Source organism: Cervus elaphus, chromosome 4 (genome assembly GCF_910594005.1).
Source record: "Cervus elaphus chromosome 4, mCerEla1.1, whole genome shotgun sequence".
Taxonomy (NCBI): Eukaryota; Metazoa; Chordata; class Mammalia; order Artiodactyla; family Cervidae; genus Cervus; species Cervus elaphus.
The window spans coordinates 68,667,598-68,685,078 of NC_057818.1; the positions used below are offsets into that span (position 1 = coordinate 68,667,598).

The following is a 17,481-nucleotide window of genomic DNA, read 5'->3' on the forward strand; positions in this document are numbered from 1 at the left end:
GCAATTATCCTTCAATTAAAAAATTAAAAAAAAAGATTGAAGAAAAAAACACAAAGAACAGCAAAGGTGGGGGCTTGCATTCTCAGCCAGCCTCTGCCAGATTCCGCTTGTGCTTACACATCAGACCAAAATGCTGGTGCTCCCACCCTGTATCACAGATGAGAATAGAGACACAGAGAGGTTGAGCATCTTGCCCCAGCTCACACAGGTGCTGAAGGCAGGGCTGAGAACTGGACCCATGTGGTCAAATCTGGAGTCTAGATGCTGTGATGACCCTGAGGGAGTGGCAGAGACCAGATGGCCCATGCTGAGCCAGGCACACACAGGCACACACACATATGCACAAGGCCTTCACTTTGAGGCTACAGAAGTCAGAGGAAACCAGAGGGCAAGCAGGAGACTCCAAAGGAGAGTCGAGGTCTATAAGGAGGAGAGTCCCCACTTCCCAGGAGGCCGGGGAATTTCCTTTCCTGGTGAGTCTGTCTCAAACCCTAGATTCCTCTCCCTGGACCCAGGAACTGACTTGGCTCCAGAATTATGCCTTCCGAGGGGTTCAGCTAGCACTGGGTCCCACTGCTGTCAGTGATAAGGGGGGAATGGGTACATAGTCTGGGCTTCAGATTTGTTTGGAGACAAAATTTATTAGAAGAGGAGTACAAAAAACTACAAAGGCAATTGGCATGAACATCTCCAGAACACTTAAGAAACCCTCTGCTGTTTATCTACCTCCTCTCCTGTCATGAAAGTGTTATAAAGTGAAACTGTCATAAAGGTCTATTTAATCAACTTATTCCGTGCTTATCACACTTTTTCTTTAAAATATTTATTATATATTTATTTATTTGGCTGCGCTGTGTCTTAGTTGCAGCATGTGGGAGCTAGTTCCCCAATCAGGTATTGAACGTGGGTCTCTGCATTGGAGTCTTGGCCACTGGACCACCTGGGAAGTCTCTCCTCATACTCTTGGGGACAGTAACAGGTCAGAGACCTCCTCTGAGGCCCCCTTAGAGCTGAGGCATGGGGTGGTTGCAGTAATCCTCTTGCAGCTAAGATGTGGCTTGTTGGTCATGATTCACTCACACTCCCTGCAAACATAGGGCTACTCCCCTGTGTGTGTCCTCTTGTGTGAGATGAGACTGGACTTCACACTGAAGCTTCGCCCACACTCCCTGCGAACATAGAGCTTCTCCCCTGTGTGTGTCCTCTGGTGTCTGATGAAATCTGATTTGTGATGGAAGCTTCGCCTACACGCCCCACAAACATAGCACTTCTCCCCTCTGTGTGTCCTCTGGTGCATGATGAGATGGTACTTCCAACTGAAGCTTCGCCCACACTCCCTGCAAACATAGGGCTTATCCCCTGTGTGTATCCTCTGGTGTCTGATGAGATTGAAGTTCTGACTGAAGCTTTGCCCACACTCCCCACAAACATAGCGCTTCTCCCCTGTGTGTGTCCTCTGGTGTCTGATGAAATCTGACTTGTGATGGAAGCTTCGCCCACACTCCCTGCAAACATAGGGCTTCTCCCCTGTGTGTGTCCTCTTGTGTGTGATGAGACTTGACCTGTCCTTGGAGCCTTGCCCACACTCTCTGTACTTGACTTTCATAATCCCTGAGACCCCTGCCCTCATGAGTAATGTGCCTGTGTCCTCTGGATTCAGTTTCTGGCTTGTGCTGGGCTCTTCTGTCATTAGCTCATGCACCCCAGAACCTCCCATTTGTCCTCTGGGTGAGTAGGAAGAGGCCCTTGAAATCCTCTTCAGCCTTATGCTTTTCAGCAAAGGTTGGGATCTGTCCTTGGTCTCACGACCCTCAGGTTTGTCACTCAGGCTGTGTGGATTGGAATATCGCTGCTGCTGATTTTGATTGCCTAGGCAGGGATCCTCTGGTTGGAGGAGGTCTCTTTCAGATGGTCTCAGGAACATCTGAGAGGGGTGATTGCATTGGATGTGTTGGCTGAGGAATTTCTGACTGGAGAAGGCCAGAGAGCAGGAGGCACATGGGTGGATCTTGGGCTTCGGTTCTGCTGAAAGAGGAAGCTTTTGGTCAGGTAGCTGGTTTGCCGTGGTAAGGCCTGCTCCACTAATCATCTAAGTGTTGACAGTGCACGATTTGTCTCCCATCAAGTGTCTTTATAGTCCACTTTTCCATTCCACTCTTATTCTCTACATCTACAGAAATCCAGGAAGCGGGTGTCAAGGGCCTTTTCTACATATCACCCAGATAGGGACCTTCCAGCAGCATCAGAGGCAGTGTCTCTCCTGATAGAGGCAGATCTGCAGGGACTTTCCCTGCGTGTAAGTGTCTGAAAAGTCACATCACAGTGGCCACAGGTATTTACCCTACTGAGAGATAAGACTTGATGACTTAGTGGAATCTCCTGAGTGGCTCTCTGTGAGGGGAAAGGGTCTATTAAGTTAGGGGCACCTGGCCTGGAGCTCTCTACATATGGGAGGCAGCACAGGGGGTGGGTAGAGCAGATGTGAGTAAAGCTGAATTTATGGCTCCTTGTTCAAAGAGCAGCCTTTGTGCCAATCTCTGCAGGAAGTGGGTTTCAGCGTGGACGAGACTGAGTGGCCCAGGTCCCACTGACTACAGGTCTCTGGCTCCTGCTGCCCCAACTGGTTCACAAATTGCTTCTTTCTCAGTTTTCCATAAGTCATAAAATAAAGGCATGTCCTTTCTCAAGCCTCACCAGTACTCATACCTCATTTATTTCATTCAGGCTTAGTCCCTTTAACATGCACTAGGAAGCCCTGTTTAAAAATACATCTCCAGCTAGACTCTTCACACCCTCACTCCCAAGCATCTTCAGCCAGCCCACTCTCCCCTCATGTCTGGCAATGAACTGACCTCTGAGGGGACTCCCCGCTGCTGTCTCTTCCCAAAAATGAACCAAAGCATCGTCTTAGCACAGAGAACATGCCGCTTGCAGCTGAAAGCCGCGCGGTTGTTCTGTGTCACCCAGGAGGACCCCTGGGGCCCACACGTGGACACAGGCCCTGAGGCTTCCGTGTCCCATCCAGCCTCCTTCTCCCCGCTCTGTGCTTCCTCCTGCGACCCCTGGCATGGCCTCTCTTCCCCGCCCCAGGGCTGCGGCACTGGCTGCTCCCCTGCCTGGAATCCTTCCCCGCAGGTGTTATCTCTGCAGAGACCCTGCCGCACCTTCCTGCACCACACCCCACCCTCTGCTCACGCTGACCCGAGGCACGTTCCCTGCGCTGGTTTTCCTCAGAGCACCAGCCCCTGTCTGGTATGAAGCCCCTGCTGCCCCAGGGCAGTGGTTCTGTCTGTTTCGGTGCGTGGAGACCCGTCTGGCACAGAGTATGAACTCACATGACAACAAACTGGAACAGTAACTGAATGCAAATCACCGTATATGTGTCGCTTAGAAATGGGAGGAAATGAGGAAGAAACAGGTAAAGTGGAGAGAGCTGGTAGGTGCTAGAAAACTTGCTCTTTGCTTCTAAGCCTTTCAGCAGAAGGTGATGTTACATATATTTTTGCATGAAATACTAAAAATTAGAACTAACATTTTTAATATAAAAATTTTTCCTAACAATCATACGAAAAGAATCAAGTTGTGAGGCATTTTAATTGTGACTCGACTAACTTTGGAATGGATTGTATTCTGCTTCGGAATTGGCCCAGAGAGGCCCCCCAGGATGGGGTGAGGCGCTGGAAGAGGGGTGGCACTCACCTCTTGTGGTTGTGAGCTCGCTCTTCCCCCTGCTGTCCCACTTGATGCCAAGGTCCTGGCCATACTTGTCCCCGTACCAGACCAGCAGTTCACAGCCCGGCCTGACCACCTGGCAGGTTTGGTAAAAGATCTGCCCATGATACCGGAAGGCCACCAGGTTCTGCTCCTTGTCATCCCAGGCACAGTTCACATACCTGGGGTCGAGGCCGGGAAAGGGAAAGAAACCTCAGGTGATGAGTGCCCTCCACTCTCGGACCATGCCCAGCTCCTTGCCTTCAGGCTCTGAGGCCGCCCCTCATGGGGACCTTCTGTTCACACGTTTGAATAGGCCATGTCAATTCCCATTTCCAGATCCTGTTTCCAGTCCTCTTCCTGGCTGGAATGCTTTTCTCTCCTTACCTAATTAGCCATTTTCCAGAGTCCAGTTCCAGACTCGTCTCCACCTGGACTGTCCTTGAGGCTGGTGACCTCCAGCTCCTCTAAACTCTGAACTAAGTTCTCTTTCATCCACAGGACTTGGTGCTCCTCGGCTAGCACGCAGCCCTCAGCATTCACCCCACCCTGCCTTCTCTCCTGAGGGTTTCCTCTAGTCTCCCCACGTGTATCCAGGGTCATATTCACTTGCCCACCCCCTCCCATGGAAACTTGGAGAGTGCTCTGACATAGTTTGAGACGCACAACAGTGATAGTTTATTTACTGTCTGCCTGCCCTGATGAAAGGAGAGGCCCTCAGAGAACGGCCCTGCTCAGGGCCATCCTGCCCCCCATTCCTTCCCAGGCCTCAGGGCTCACTTCTCACTGGAACCAAGCCTGAGGAGGTTGTTGCCCACATAGAGTCAAGGTCTCCTGTGTTAGGTTATCCTGGCGCTGTGCAGTTACTCAAAGATAGAAAAATTAAGATTACTGTTTCTAAAATTAATTGGCTAATGTCTGTCTGCAGTATGTTCTCCAAAAGGACATGGGTTGTGTGATCTGCTTCAGTAACAAAGTTCACTCTAAACTGAAACATAAAGTGCTTGGTAAGTGTCAATTAAGCGAGTTAAAGTGTCCCTGGTGAATCTAGACTCCTCAAGTTGTTTTCAAGTCCCCCAGTTTTGTTCAACATATAGAATTGTATCTTGACGGCACATGGTATATTTTTATTTCCTTCTTTCTAATGTCTTTTGAAATGAAAGAGCATGATGTGGAGGGAAAAGAGGAAAGAAGATGTGAAAGCTGTTGAGGGAGCCAGGCTGAGAAGGAAAGGGGTGTGGGACTGAGGGAGCATCGATGTCTACACACTGCAGACTCACTGCACTCACCTCATCCAGTTGGCCCAAGACGTGTCCTTTCCATCCACATACTCATAGCAGTTTCTACCTTTGGTGATCTGAGTGTCAGAAAAAAGAGTTACAAGCTTTCCTTTCTCTTTTATTTATTTATTTTTTTTGTAGGAAGTAATAGAAGAGCTATTTCCCTTTGCAGTCATTGGTGCTCTTCAGCCTGCATGGATTCAACTGCTAGTCAGACCACATGGTAAGCTCCTTACTCATCATTCCAAGTCTGAGTCTCTTGGTTCATTGAAGGCAAGGGCTCCATAAGGGAGGAGTCACTTCTGTGTGCATGTACCATAGTGCTCCCACTTCTCCTCTGACCTTTAGATACAGGGCCTGTATGCCTGGACCACTGTGGTCCCACCTCTCGCTGACCTTTAGATAGAGATACTGTGTGCCTGTACACTGTATTCCCACCTCTCCTCTGACCTTTATATAGAAGTCCTGTGTGCCTGGACCACAGTGTTCCCACCTCTCCTCTGACCTTTAGATAGAGGTCCTGAGTGTCTGTACACTGTGTTCGCACCTCTCCTCTGATCTTTAGATAGAGGTCCTGTGTGTACACTGTGGTCCCACTTCTCCTCTGACCTTTGGATAGAGGTCCTGTGTGTCTCTACACTGTGGTCCCACCTCTCCTCTGATCTTTAGATAGAGGTCCTGTGTGTCTGTACACTGTGGTCCCACTTCTCCTCTGACCTTTAGATAGAGGTCCTGAGTGTCTGTACACTGTGTTCCCACCTCTCCTCTGACCTTTAGGTAGAGGTCCTGTGTGTACACTGTGGTCCCACCTCTCCTGTGATCTTTAGATGGAGGTCTTGAGTGTCTGTACACTGTGGTCCCACCTCTGCTCTGACCTTTAGATAGAGGTCCTGTGTGTCTGTAGACTGTGTTCCCACCTCTCCTCTGACCTTTGGATAGAGGTCCTGTGTGTCTGTACACTGTGTTCCCACCTCTCCTCTCGTCTTTAGATAGAGGTCCTGAGTGTCTGTACATTGTGTTCCCACCTTTCCTCTGACCTTTAGATGGAAGTCCTGTGTGCCTGGACCACTGTGTTCCCACCTCTCCTCTGACCTTTAGATAGAGGTCCTGAGTGTCTGTACACTGTGTTCGCACCTCTCCTCTGATCTTTAGATAGAGGTCCTGAGTGTCTGTACACTGTGTTCCCACCTCTCCTCGGACCTTTAGGTAGAGGTCCTGTGTGTCTGTACACTGTGGTCCCACCTCTCCTCTGACCTTTAGATAGAGGTCCTTTGTGTCTGTACACTGTGGTCCCACCTCTCCTCTGACCTTTAGATGGAGGTCCTGTGTGTCTATACTGTGTTCCCACCTCTCCTCTGACCTTTGGATAGAGGTCCTGTGTGTCTGTAGACTGTGGTCCCACCTCTCCTCTGACCTTTAGATAGAGGTCCTGAGTGTCTGTACACTGTGTTCCCACCTCTCCTCTGACCTTTAGGTAGAGGTCCTGTGTGTACACTGTGGTCCTACCTCTCCTGTGATCTTTAGATAGAGGTCTTGAGTGTCTGTACACTGTGGTCCACCTCTCCTCTGACCTTTAGATAGAGGTCCTGTGTGTCTGTAGACTGTGTTCCCACCTCTCCTCTGACCTTTGGATAGAGGTCCTGTGTGTCTGTACACTGTGTTCCCACCTCTCCTCTGACCTTTAGATAGAGGTCCTGAGTGTCTGTACATTGTGTTCCCACCTTTCCTCTGACCTTTAGATGGAAGTCCTGTGTGCCTGGACCACTGTGTTCCCACCTCTCCTCTGACCTTTAGATAGAGGTCCTGAGTGTCTGTACACTGTGTTCGCACCTCTCCTCTGACCTTTAGATGGAGGTCCTGTGTGTCTACACTGTGTTCCCACCTCTCCTCTGACCTTTAGATAGAGGTCCTTTGTGTCTGTACACTGTGGTCCCACCTCTCCTCTGACCTTTAGATGGAGGTCCTTTGTGTCTGTACACTGTGGTCTCACCTCTCCTCTGACCTTTAGATAGAGGTCCTGAGTGTCTACACTGTGGTCCCACCTCTCCTCTGACCTTTAGATAGAAGTCCTGTGTGCCTGGACCACAGTGTTCCCACCTCTCCGCTGACCTTTGGATAGAGGTCCTGTGTGTCTCTACACTGTGTTCCCACCTCTGCTCTGACCTTTAGATAGAGGTCCTGTGTGCCTGGACCACTGTGCCCCCACCTAGCCTCTGACCTTTGGATAGAGGTCCTGAGTGTCTGTACACTGTGGTCGCACCTCTCCTCTGACCTTTAGATAGAGGTCCTGTGTGTCTGTAGACTGTGGTCCCACCTCTCCTCTGACCTTTAGATAGAGGTCCTGTGTGTCTGTAGACTGTGTTCCCACCTCTCCTCTGACCTTTGGATAGAGGTCCTGTGTGTCTCTACACTGTTCCCACCTCTCCTCTGACCTTTAGATAGAGGTCCTGAGTGTCTGTACACTGTGGTCCCACCTCTCCTCTGACCTTTAGATAGAGGTCCTGTGTGTACACTGTGTTCCCACCTTTCCTCTGACCTTTAGATAGAGGTCCTGAGTGTCTGTACACTGTGTTCCCACCTCTCCTCTCGTCTTTAGATAGAGGTCCTGTGTGTCTGTACACTGTGGTCCCACCTCTCTGACCTTTAGATAGAGGTCCTGAGTGTCTGTACACTGTGTTCCCACCTCTCCTCTGACCTTTAGATAGAGGTCCTGAGTGTCTGTACACTGTGGTCCCACCTCTCCTCTCATCTTTAGATAGAGGTCCTGAGTGTCTGTACACTGTGGTCCCACCTCTCCTCTGACCTTTAGATGGAAGTCCTGTGTTCACGCCCAGGGCACACAGTACACAGGGCTGACTGAGTCATTGCCGACCGTGTTATGACCATCTGTATCCTTGCATGTAGGCATGAAGTACCCCCCCACCACACACCACTGATTAGAGGCCAGAGGACAGGGAAATGGGTGCTTCTCACCAGCCAGGAGTACCCACTGTTGGCGGCCTCCTCATTGTCTATGATCTGGCCCTCGTAGGGGCCAAAGTGCAGGCCCTGTGGCAGATCGGATGCCTCGTTCCATACTCCAAGCCCAGTGTCAGGGATGCCCGACAGTCTGATGCTTAACCCAGGGGGCAGAGTGAGGGCTGAGCGGTTGCCATGCCCCTTTCCCACTGCATAGTCCTTTACAAAGGTTGGGGGCCTGTGGGCAGCACAGCTGTCGATGAAGAAGTTCTGACACTCCTCACAATCTGGAGGTGAGAACAGGGATGAGGGGAGGTATAGTGATGTTGCTGGTCATAAAGACCTTCAGAAAGAACTGGGGTACTCATGGCATTTGGCTTTGATCCTGCACCCCAAGTCATAGAGGAAGGGGTTGACTGGGGTCCAAATGGTGAGGTGAGGTTACTGGACCAAGGCCTCATAGCCCCTTCTCCGTGAGTGGGCCAGCGGGGTCGCTCACAGAGGTAGTCGTCATCCTGCGGGCTCTCTGATCTCTTGGTACACGTGGCCCTTTCTTTCTCATAGACTGTACCTCTTTACTCCAGTCTCCTTTCTTCTGAGTGCTAAGATGGAGAACAGAAGCTAAGTAAGGCTGGTGGGGTCTGGGGAGTTAGTCCCTGTTTTATCGGAAAGTGTGAGATCTCCTACCTGTCCATCTATACACTTTGTTAAAACTTGTTTACATGTATGTGTCAAACTGTTGCTTTTGTAATTTTATGTTTTAATGTTACATTATTTATTTCTTGCCACCTGCATGGCTTGTGGGATCTTAGTTCTCTGACCAGGAATGGAACCCACACCTCCTGCAGTGGAAGCATAGAGTCTTAAACACTTAACCACCAGGAAGTTTCTTCTCTACACTTTGTTTCTTCTCCCTTTAGCTACTGGTTCAGGAGACTGAGGCTCCTCACTGAACACAGATGCCCAGTTCAGTGATAGCATCCTGCACTTCCCGTTAGTAGGTTTAACTTCACAACCTTCTTACTTAGGAAATAGTTCACTGACACATCTACTCAGAAAATATATGTTAAGGGCACATGACATGTAAGGCATTGAGCAGAGGTCTGGGCATAAACACTAACAAAGCATGGTCCCTATCATCACAGCTGGGTTTATCGAACTACTTTTAGTTCAAAAATGTGTCAGCACTTTTGCATTTAATGTAATGCTTTCAAACACTGTGTGAGTTATGTATCCTTATCCTCACTTTACAGATAGCAATCAGGACCTCAGAAAATGTATAAGATTTTCCCAAGGCCCCAGTGCTAACTTCATGTCTCAGATCAGTCCAGCTTAAACCCCCTCCTACCTAAAGTCCATGCCACACACCTAGGCCATACTTATTAGTTTTTCTACAGGGATTAGAGGAACTAATGAGAGGAACTCCCCAAATTTTCTCTTACCGACTTTTTGTCTGGGGTGCTGTACAGGGGTCCTTTTTTCTGGGACGGAGCGCCAGTTTCTGAGCCTGCTTGGAGCCACTTGTCTTCAGCAATTTTGCTGCTCCCAGCAATTCCTTCAAACTAGATTCCTTACTTAATGGTGCCCTGGACATTCCCTTCCATGTGAGTAAAAGACAACATGCATTTCTTTAGTTCTTTAGGACTTTATGAAGTGTTTTCACATGCATGACTTTAGTTAATACTTTGACAATTCTTGGAAATACCTGGTGGAGGCGAGGTCTGAACACTGGAGTGTAAAATAAGGACCTAAGTGGGTAGTGAATCAAAACTAGAATTCATATCTTAAGGTTCTTTCCCTTCAACTTTCTGCATAAAAGTGAGAGCAAGGCAGGGATAATAGCTGGAGGTCAGGGAAAGAAGAAGGTAAGGGCTTATAGAGAAATCCGGGGAGTTTTCTATTAATTAGTGGCCCTTTGATGGACAAGGAAGTATGGAAAATTACAGAGGGGAGAGAACACATCTGGAAAATAAGGTGACAAAACAGTGAGATTGAGAAGAGAAAAGACGATTGGCAGAAACACATTTAGACAATAAAGAAAATGAGCTGAAAGTTGCAGGTTGCCATGTCCTCTTAGAGACAATGTTTGGAATTAAAGTAGCTGGTCTCATCAATTCTGCTAGAACAAGACTGTATGACTAGCTGGTTCTCCTCAGTTTCCTGATCCATTAACTGGTATACATACTAATTCTTAATGTTATAGTGGACATGAAATTTAATAACATTTCAACAAATTGTTGTGTGAGCTATTTAATACAGTATGAATGTGAGTGTACATCCCTGCCATCAATTTATCCCTTCAACTGCATCTATATTTGAAGTCTAGCTCACAGATACTATCTTCAGCATTCTTTGACCTTCCTACTCCTAGATGAATGTTTAAATGTGGAGTCACACATTCACAAAACCTTCAGGGGGCCCTTAGGGGCTTTGAGCTGGGCCTGGACTTCTGAGAATTAACGGGTATGGGCTAAGCTCTCAAAGCTAACAACACAGGGGTAGGCTAAACAAATGATTCCAAACAGGAGAGCTGCCTAATCAGAGCTCAGGAGAAGGACTTGTCACTCCCTCCTGCAAGAATGAGCATTTGAAATGATGCCCAGATGATGAGTTTCTACTCAAAAGAGGGTAACCTATGTGAAGTCCTTCAGTTATTTTCTTATTTGTTGCTTTTCAGTCATAAACCTGAGGCTTGTCAGGGTCATGAGTTGCTTCCTCTTATTGGAGTGGGAGGCTCTGAGGTAGGGATCCTGTCTCCTTCTTCATTTTGGACTGTCCACTCTAGAAACTGCCCAGCATGCCCTTAAGCTTCTTCATCTTGGACCACCCACTCTACAAACTGCCCAGCATGTCCTTAAGCTTCCCTTAGTCAGATGTCTTAGCATATCCCTCCCTAGCACAGCACAAAAGAACTGAGGTTGAAAACATTTCTCAGATGAATGATATAAAGATGTATGAATAAACTTCATAGAGCTATGGAAGTTTTAATCATTTTGTAAGGAGTTTAGAAAAAGTGCTTTGGATTAGATTGCACTACCAGTGATACTATGATCTCGGGCATATAATCAATTTTTTTTTTTTAACCTCAGTTTTGTGATCTCTAATGGTGATAGCTATATACCTACTTATAGGTACTGTAGGATTGTTTTAAGGTTTGAGTCAGTTTATTCACATAAAATGCTTAAAGTCTGAAATATTGTGAAAATAATGTAACAATAGAACAGGATACTATGGTTGTTGTTCTTACTAACTGTAAAGGTGGTGATGATATCAGACAGTGTGCTAAAGATTCAGGACAGGAAGGCAGCCGTCTCCAGGATCTCTGTGTTTTCTCCTGTTCTCACCTGTGACTGGATTCATGAGAAGGATATTTTTGCAACAGGATTTGGGAAATACTCACCTTCTGGTGTTTACTGTGCTCTACTCTGAAGGTCATCGAAGAAGGTTTACCTAAAAAATGATGAGAATCAGTGTTTTGGTTGGTAAATGTTTCCAAACTGGGCATTCTAATTAAGGACACATAATTCTGAGGCAGACAGTGACAAGGACAAGGATTACCAAAGGAGGAATGGAAAATTATTTCTGCATCATCAACTCCTATGCTTCCATTGGGAGCATTACATAATTTACTTTTTTTTAAAAAATAATTTTCTTAAAATTAGAAAAAAAGAAAGTTCATCTGTGCCTCATCTGATGTCCATAAAGTATCTAATAAATTTACTAGCCTTTCATGACAAAAGTACTCAACAAAGTAGAAACATAAGGAAGTGACTGCAATATAATAAAGGTCGTATATGAAAAGTCTACCTCTAATGTCATAATCATCAGTGAAAAGCTGAAAACTTCTCTAAGATCCAGAAAAAAGGCAAGGGTGCCCATTCTCAACATTTCTATTCACCGTAATGTTAGAAGTCCTAGCCAGGGCATTAGGTTAGAAAAGGAAACAAAAGGCTTCCATTTGGAAAGAAAGAAGTAAAATTATGTCTGTTCACAGAGGACATGACTTTATGTACAGAAAAATCTTTAAAATTCCACACACACAAAAAAAACCTACACAGAAGATTGCACAGTACAAAATCAACATTCAAATATCTTTCCATGCATGAACAATGACCATTCCAAAAAGGAAAATAAGAAAACAATCCTATTTATTTTTTATTTTTTTAAAGCTATAGTCAGGATCTAAATTTAAGTTAAAAAATATTTATTTTTATTTATTTATTTGTGCCAGGTCTTTGTGTGGCATGTGGGATCTAGTTCCCTGACCAGGGACTGAACCCAAGTTCTCTGCATTGGGAGTGTGGAGTCTTAGCCTCTGGACCCCCAGAGAGGTCCCAATAATCTTATTTATAATAGCATCAGAAAGAATGAAATCATTGGGAGTAAACTTAAGGAGATGAAAGACTTATACATTGAAAACTACAAAGTATTGCTGAAAGGAATCTGACACAAGTAAATAGAAAGGCGTCTCATGTTTATGGATTTGGAGACTTAATATTATTAAGCTGTTCACACTACCCAAAGCAATTTAAAGATTCAATGCAATTCCTATTGAAATCCCAATGGAATTTTTTTCTGATGTGGAAAATCCATCCTACAGTTAATACCAAATCTCAGAGGACCCCAAATAGGCAAAACAATCTTAGAAAAAACAGCAAAACTGGAGGCTTCTGATTTCAGAACATATTACAAAGGTACAGGAACCAAAAGAGTGTAGTTTTTGCATAAAGTGTGTGCTTAGTCACTCAGTGGTGTTGACTCTTTGTGACCTTTTGGACTGTAGCCCACCAGGCTCCTCTGTCCAGGGGATTTCTCAGGCAAGAATACTGGAGGGGGTTGCCATTTCCTTCTCCAGGGGATTTTCTTAATCCATGGATTGAACCTGCATCTCCTGTGTCTCTTGCACTGAAGGCAGATTCTTCACCTGCTGAGCCACTGAGGAAGCCTGTTGGCATAAACACAGACATGTCAATCAATGGAACAGAATAGACAGCCAGAAATAAACAGAAATACACTCTTGGATACATGGTCTAATGATCTTCATCAAGGGTGTCAAGACAACTGGGAAAGTTTAATCCCTATAATGAATGGTGCTGGGGTAACAAAATATCCATATGTAAAATAATGAAGATCTTACATCATGAAGAAAAATCAACTCAGAATGGATTAAAGGCCTAAATGCAAGACTTGATAAGACTCTTAGAGGAAAACAAGGGTGAAGCTTCACGACACTGAATCAGCAATGATTTCTTAGATATGGTACCAAGTGCACAAGTATTAGTAACAAAGTAAAAATAGACAAATGAAATTACATTAATCTTAAAACCTCTGTGCAGCAAAGGACACAGTGAACAGAGTGAAAAGGCCACCTACAGGACGGTAGAAAATATTTGTATTTGATAAGGGGTATCAAAATATCAGATATTTGTATCTGATAAGGGGTTAATAAGCATACACCAATATGAAGCCTACCTGTAAGTCAGGAAGAGAACCTGACTGACCATGATGGCACCCTGATATCAAACTTCCATGCTCCAGCATTGTAAGAAAGCAAATTTCTGTGGTTTAAGGCATGCAATCTGTTTTGCTATGGCAGTCTGAGCTGACTAACACAGTGGGAGAAGGAATTCAATAGACATTTCTCCAAGGAAGATACAGAAATGGCCAAAAAACATATGAAAAAATGCTCAGTATTACTAATCAATAGGGAAACACAAATTGAAACCTTCTGTGATGGGCAATATGAATAAGAAGATAATACCAAGTTTGGTAAGGATATGGAGAAATTGGAACCCTTATACACTATTGTTGGAAATGTAAAATGTTGCAACCTTCATAGAAAACAGTATGGAGTTTCCTCAGAACTGCTGTATGATCTAGCAATCCAACTCAAGAGTATGTTTCCATAAAAAATTGAAAGCAAGATCTTGAATAAATAGTGTGCACATCTATGGTCATTGCAGCATTATTCCCAGTTGGTGAGATGTGGAAGAAATCTAAATGTTCATTGGTGGATAAACAGATAAAAATTATATATAAGATATATCTTATATCTGTTATATACACATGCACACAATGGAATGTTTTTAAACCTTAAAAAAGAATTCTGTCATATGCTACATCAGGGATGGGTCTTGATGATATGCTAAGTGAAATGAACCAATCCAAAAAAGACAAATATTGCCTGATTCTACTTCTATGAGGTATCCAAATTAATCAAATCCATAGAAACAGAAAATAAAATTGTGGTTGCCAAAGGCTATGAGGAGGAAGGATTGGAGAATTGTTCCTCAGTGGGTTAGGGCTTCAGTCACTCAAGATGTAACATTTCTACAGATTTGTTGTACAGCAATGTATATATATATCCCCGGTGGCTCAGCAGTAAGGAATTGCCTGCAATGCAGGGGATGCAACAGACGCAGGTTCGATCCCTGGGTTGGGAAGATCACCTGCAGCAAGAAATGGCAACCCACTGCAGTATTCTTGCCTGGAGAATCCCATGGACAGAGGAGCCTGGTGAGCTACAGTCCATGGGTATGCAAAGAATCAGACACGATGGAGCGATTAACACTATGGCCACTAACACTAATGTGTACATAGTTAGCAAGAGTGTACCATACACTCCGAAATTGTTAAGAAGGTAAATTAAGATGTTCAGAGATATGGTGAACCGTGACATATATATTCCCTATGAAGAATCTCTCTTCATGTCAAAACCTTTGCAGACAACCAAATGGTTGTTTTCATGTCCCTTTCACTAGTTTTAAAAACCTAAGGGAACAGAGGGACTTCCCTGGTGGTACAGTGGATGAGAATCTGCCTGCCGATGCAGAGGACACAGGTTTGATTGCTGGTCCAGGAAGATTCCACTTTCTGCAGGGCAAGTAAGCCTGTGTGTCGCAAACTACTGAGCCTGCATGTGCTCTGCAATCACAAGCCACTCACCGCAACCAGAGAAAGCCCGTGCACAGCCATGAAGACACGTGCAGCCAAAACTAAATAAATAATTTTTAGAAAATCTGGAAGAACAGAAATTCATAGATGGAGAATCATAGAACTATCTAAATTGTTTTCTCCAGTCTAGGAAGATTAACTCGTCTAAACTGAGCAGTAGAAGAGGAAGTGAGCTGCTCACTTCTATTTTATAATAATGTACTTCATTTTATTTACCTGATGCTGTCTCTGGTCAGTGAAATGTGGGAAAGATCAGGGAGAACAAATAGTTCTCTCAAACCCTTTCCCAGAATTAAAACAAAGAATTAGTTTCACCTTAGGGTAAGAAGATCATGTGGTGTTTTATATACATATATAAATAATGTATCTTGACATAATATGTTAATCATTTCCTCTTCTAAGAGATTTAATCCAATGGACAATTATGAGATTAGTATTAAATCTCTTTGGTGAATTTATTTCTAAGGTTTCTTTAATGGCCTTTCACTAAGAATGTTTAGCAAAAATAATTCTTTTTAAAAACAATGATAAATTTTAACCATAAAACTTTTGAGAATTACACTGGAAAACCTATACATTCATCTTCATTCAGGCTAACGTCAATATTCAGCCACAACCACTTTGGAATGCTGAAAATTATGTTTTCTTTGCTAATGGCTGAGATGTAGTGAGACCTAAGCCCAAGCTGGTTTCAGGAAGACACCTCCAAATCCTCCTGGCCCCTCACCTTGCTGCCTTGGTGTCCATTCTTCATCAGAACCCTCAGTGTCATCTACCTGGGGTTTGATGACCTGCCTGTGGTGATGCATGAAAGCTGGTCGAGTGGCTCTGAAACCTGGAAAGAAGCAAAATATTTGTCCTAAGGAGGAGGAACAAAGCACAGAAGCAAAGGGAAGTGTCACAAAGTCAGGGAATCAGTGGGATGGGCTGGGGGAATCTAGAACAAGGCAAGAGGTGAGCTCTGCACTGCAGGGTCAACCTTCCTCTGGTACAAAACTGTAAACATTTCCTCTCCTCCAGCTTAGTCTCCACACAAATGGGAACTGAGCAGATGAAGCCACCTAAGAGCGGGCCAAGTGAACACTGAGGGTGAAGACCTGTTTCATGTTTCCCAGGCTCACAGGCACCCAGCACTTCCTGTTACCTATAGCAATTAGCGCTTCGTAGTTCCTTTTCACATTCCTATATCGGATTTTTTCCCATTCTCCCATCTCTTCCCATTCTTCCTTGGAGAAATATACGGAGATGTCTTTGAAAGCATCTTTGGCCTAAGGAAAATAACAGATTTCATCAGTGATTTACTAGTCTAAGTCAAACCTTAGAGCTGGGCCTTCTCCTCCACCTTTCGTGCAGGGAGTAGCCTGAAGCTACTGGATGGTCTTTGTGAGACAGAGATGAAGACTTTCCTTCCCGACTGTGTCCTGCTTAACTGAACAAATACTGAACATTTTCCTAACTCTCCCTGGACACAGAGCAGTTGACGAATCTAGTGTCCTGTTTTGTCCCACTCCTCCCCACCATCTCAGACAGGACCAGGCATTCCCATCCTGTGTACGGTCACAGAGAAGTTCACTCAGCTGCCTGGGCAAGCAGTCTGTGGTGCTTCAGGGACCAGCGCCGTGTCCTTCCTATAGAGCTGGCTTAGAGCCCAGCTTTGCCGCCTCCACCTCTCACCGTGGGCTTCCACTCTGTTCTCCCGGCATCTCCCTCAGTGCTTTCCTCTGGAGACCTATTCGGCCTCATGGCCATTGGAGTGCTCAAGACCAAGGTGCCTGTGGAAGAAGAAGGTACTGAGACAGCCCAGACCACTGTCCAGAGCCTGGTCTGTCTTCCTTGGGTGGAGTGTCCAGGGCAGGAAGGTGAGGGGAAAGTCGGGGTGAGGGTATTGGTGGGGTGGAGGAATCCTGACTAGCTATGACAGACCAGGCTAATATGAACTAGATTTGGTTTCTTTGGATCCCCTATAATTCAGCCCCTCCGAGGAAAGACACTGGGAGGGACGTGTCTGTGAGTGACAGAGGGATTCCTGAGGAGACCTGGAAACCCCTAACTGCTGGACTGGCATCATGCTAAAATCATGACTCTGCTCCAGTGCAGGAGAGGGACTATTTCTCCAAGAAGGGTTTTGAGGATCTCCGCCTGGGGACTCAGAAAAATTTGGGCATAAGGTGGGTTCTATATCTAAGGGTCAGGTCACTCGGCTTGAGGAGATCTGGGTCCCACGGGCTGAAGGAACTGGGGTCCTCATACGGAGGGGACTGGGGATTTTTTGGCTGATGTAGAATGCGCAGGGTGAGAGAACTTGGGATCTTTGAGGCTGAGGAAATCAGGGGTTTCTTATTACGGTGCTTTAGGTCTCCGACAGGCAGGACAGTTGGTGTCTTGACGACAAAGAGCTTTAAGAGCTCCCAGGCTGAGGTATTCGGGGTCTCCGAGGTTAAGGAAATTTGGTACGTCTGTGGGTGCTATTTTTAGGGTGCCTCAAGCTGAGGGGAACTGGGGTTTCTCTAAGTATTTGAGGGTCGCAGCACTAGGGGATTCGGTGTTTCTGTGGGTGAAGGGACTTGTAGTCCCTGAA

General features: G+C 45.7%; 1 pseudogene; it reads right to left on the reverse strand.

Moving 5' to 3' along the window:
* Positions 1 to 1,099: 1,099 nt before the first annotated feature.
* On the reverse strand, positions 1,100 to 16,646 carry LOC122692897 (annotated as a pseudogene).
* Positions 16,647 to 17,481: the final 835 nt, after the last annotated feature.